We start from the raw sequence: 3,533 nt of genomic DNA, 5'->3' as shown, positions 1-3,533 counted from the left end.
AGATCGGTTGATGACAACTTCAAAAATGTAAAGAACATTAAAAACGGGGCTAGGATTGACTTACAATCAAGCTTGAAAAGTGAAGAAACCCTAACTATGGAGAGCTTCAAAGTTTTGGCCCTATCTTGAAGAAGATGAGCAAATTTTGCCTTATTTTTCCCTTTTTATTCTTTTATTAACCAAATGACCAAAATGTCCTTTAATGCATTTCTTTTAAATTTTCATAAATATGTCCATTTTTGTCCATAAAAATAGAAATTGGAAAATTTTCTATTTAAGGACCTCTAATTAATAATCCATGGCAATTTCATGCTCAAAGCCTCTAGAACTCACATTTTGCAACTTTTTTAATTTAGTCCTAAATGTCAAATTGGACACTTTAGCAATAGAATTTCTTCATGAAATTTTCACATAAGCATGCAATCATATCATAGACTTCATAAGAATCATAAAATAATTATTTCTACTTTGAATTTGTGGTCTCAAAACCACTGTTTCGACTAGGCCCTAATTCGGGATGTTACATATTTTAAATATGAGGGAAGTACCTTCAGTTCTAATTTAGGTGGCTTCTCAGTTGACGTTTTTGGTTAGACATAATCTCTACTTTCTAACTCCAAAGATTCAAAGCAAGATTACGGATTAAACCCCCTTTGATTAGCGTCTAGCAAAGCTAAGTATTCCTCCCCCTCTTCATCATTTGGAGAGTCTGATGTCCAAATTTGCTCCAATGGGTCCTTAACATAGTTGAGTTCCTTCTCCATGACTAATTCCTCTACCTCGGATACTGTAGAACAATCATCAACTATGTCAGGAAATCACATAGACTTAAAAACATTAAACGTTACTTGATCGTATTGAACACGCATAGTAAGCTCTCCCTTCTGCACATCAATAAGGGTCCTTCTAGTTGCTAGGAAAGGCCTTCCTAGGTTTATTGGCACCTCTTTATCTGCTTCAAACTCAGCAAGAAAAATTAATTTATCTACCCGTACCAATACATCCTCGATTTTTCCTTCTGGATGTGCTAAAGATCGATCTTCTAATTGAAGTGTAATTGTAGTAGGTTTAACTTCACCTATCCCCAACTTTCTGAATATAGACATAGGCATCAAGTTAATGCTTGCACCCAAATCACATAGTGTCTTACCACAATACGTTGCTCCAATGTTGCAAGGTATGGTAAAACATCCAAGATCCTTTAACTTTGGGGGTAGTTTGTCTTGAAGATATGCATTTCATTCCTTCATCAAGGCTACCGTCTCAAATTCTCCAAGTCTCCATTTATTGGACAGGATATCTTTCATAACTTTGATGTAATTCGACATTTGTTCAACTGCTTCTACCAATGGAATGTTAATATGAAGTTGCTTGAGTACATTTAGAAACTTCTTGAACTGGACTTCCTACTTCTACTTCTGAAGTCTTTGAGGGTAGTGTAATGGAGGATTCTATACTGAAACTGGTTGATTCATCTTCTGTAGCAATTCTACATCTAACAAAATTTTTATTTTCTCAGAATTAACTGGTTCAGAAGTTACCTTATCAGATTTTATAGATTTTGGTTCTGGTGAAGTTGGAATTTCAACACTCGATTGAACTTCCACTAAGTCTTAAGCATTAGCTGGCTCTTCTTCAACCTCGACAGTGTTAGGCTCTAATGTCTTTCCGCTCCTTAATGTTAATGCTTTACAATGCCCTTTCCCTGGATTTCTTGGATTTTCCATATCATTGGGCAAAGCACCTTGTGGTCGGTTCCTAAGTTTAGTAGCAAGTTGGCCCACTTGATTCTCCAAATTCCTTAAAATGGCATCATTCTTTGCCATTTATGCCTTCAATTGGTTCTCTAAACTATTGGAAGGTTCAGGTTGTGTTGGTTTCAGAACTTGTTGGGTAAAAGAAGGTAGCTGGGTTGGTCTAGGTTGGGCATAAGTGTTACTGGTTCCAACACCTTAGTTACTCCAAGAAAGGTTAGGGTGGTTTTGCCAAGGTGGGTTATAAAAATTGGATCGCAGTTCTTGCCTTCCCCGGTTCTGGTTCTAATTACCCATGTAATACATGGATTCTGGGTTTGATGGACATTATTCAAACAAATTTCCTTCCCCACAATAAACATAGGCTATATTTTCAAATTGATTGGGTGGCTGAGCTGCAAAATTATTAAACCTATTAGTTGTAAAATTTTTAAGCGTTGAGGAAATTGAGGATACCTGAGTGCAAGTGAAGTGAGAGCGTCCACTTCATGTACTCGAGTGACTCGTCTTGCTGACACTGCTCGATTGGTTAGCCATTGATAATTGTTGCTGGCAATCCTCTCAATGATTTCATAAGCCTCGTTATAAGACTTAGAAAGGAGAGCACCATTAGTAGAAGCATCCACTACCATCCTCATTTGAGCATTGAGACCGTTATAAAATGTCTCAAGTTAGATGCAATGAGGGATTTCATGATGAGGGCACTTCCATAATAATTCTTTGTACCTTTCCCATGCCTCATATAAGGACTCGTCATCCATTTGTTGGAAAGTAGTGATCTCGTTCCTCAACTTAGCATTCTTACTAGGTAAGAAATATTTCATGAGAAATCTTTCTGCTAACTCTTGCCATGTGGAAATAGAATTTGGTGGTAATGAGTTTAACCAGGCTCGAGCTCTGTCCCTTAGTGAATATGGGAACAAATTTAATTGTGGTGCATCTTCGAGTACTCCGGCTAACTTGAAAGAATCGCTCACATCCATAAATAGAATAAAGTGAAGGTGAGGATCTTCGGTAAACATTCCACTGAATTGGCCCACTGTCTGAAGCATCTGGAACATAACTGGCTTTAGCTCAAATTGCTTTGCCTCGATTTTGAGTCTCCTAATACCCGGATTAAGATCATGAAACACTGGCACGTCATACTGTCTTAGAGCTCTATCTTTATCATCAACAATAAGGATAAGATTTTGAGTAGGGTTTGTTGTGTTTCCTTGATTCGAATTTTCGTAGTTCATCTCTTTAGTCCTTCTCTAAACTGCTTCCCTTCTTCATTGTCAAAAAGTTCTTTCAATCTCAGGGTTTACAGGGAGTAAATCGCTAATTTGATCAATACTCATAAACACCTGAAATAATACAGAAAAAAATTAATTAAGTTAAAATTGAATGGAAAAATAAACCAAAATGCAAAATTAACAAATTCATAAAAAAATGACTTTTAAAACAGTCCCCGACAATAGCGCCAAAAACTTGGAACGATGGAAATGTACAAGTGTACACAATCGCGATAAGTAACAAAGTGACAAGGAAATGTTGAGTTATCGTACCCGTAGGGACTGTGAAAAGAATTATTTATGAATGCAATTAAAAACACTTTGGTGAAGAAAAATATTTTGATTTTGAGGAAGTGATTAAAAAATAAAATTTAACTAAGTAAAATAATAATAAAAAATGTTCCAATGCATGATTTCAAAAGATAATTTTAATCAAGATGACATAATTGTATTAGATTAATTACATTTCTTAACTTAATATTACTAAAACAATGTTCATGTTGTT

The 3,533-nt window shown here is 35.7% G+C and overlaps 1 non-coding gene across 1 annotated transcript; it reads left to right on the top strand.

Moving 5' to 3' along the window:
- The first annotated feature begins 2,441 nt into the window (after positions 1–2,441).
- On the top strand, positions 2,442–2,548 carry LOC121205797 (small nucleolar RNA R71). The gene has a single exon (XR_005900871.1). It is a non-coding gene; the product is annotated as a small nucleolar RNA R71 (small nucleolar RNA).
- Positions 2,549–3,533: the final 985 nt, after the last annotated feature.

This window comes from Gossypium hirsutum, chromosome A08 (genome assembly GCF_007990345.1).
Source record: "Gossypium hirsutum isolate 1008001.06 chromosome A08, Gossypium_hirsutum_v2.1, whole genome shotgun sequence".
NCBI lineage: Eukaryota > Viridiplantae > Streptophyta > Magnoliopsida > Malvales > Malvaceae > Gossypium > Gossypium hirsutum.
The sequence above is the reverse complement of the archived record's forward strand: the minus strand, read 5'-3'. Positions and strand labels throughout refer to the sequence as shown.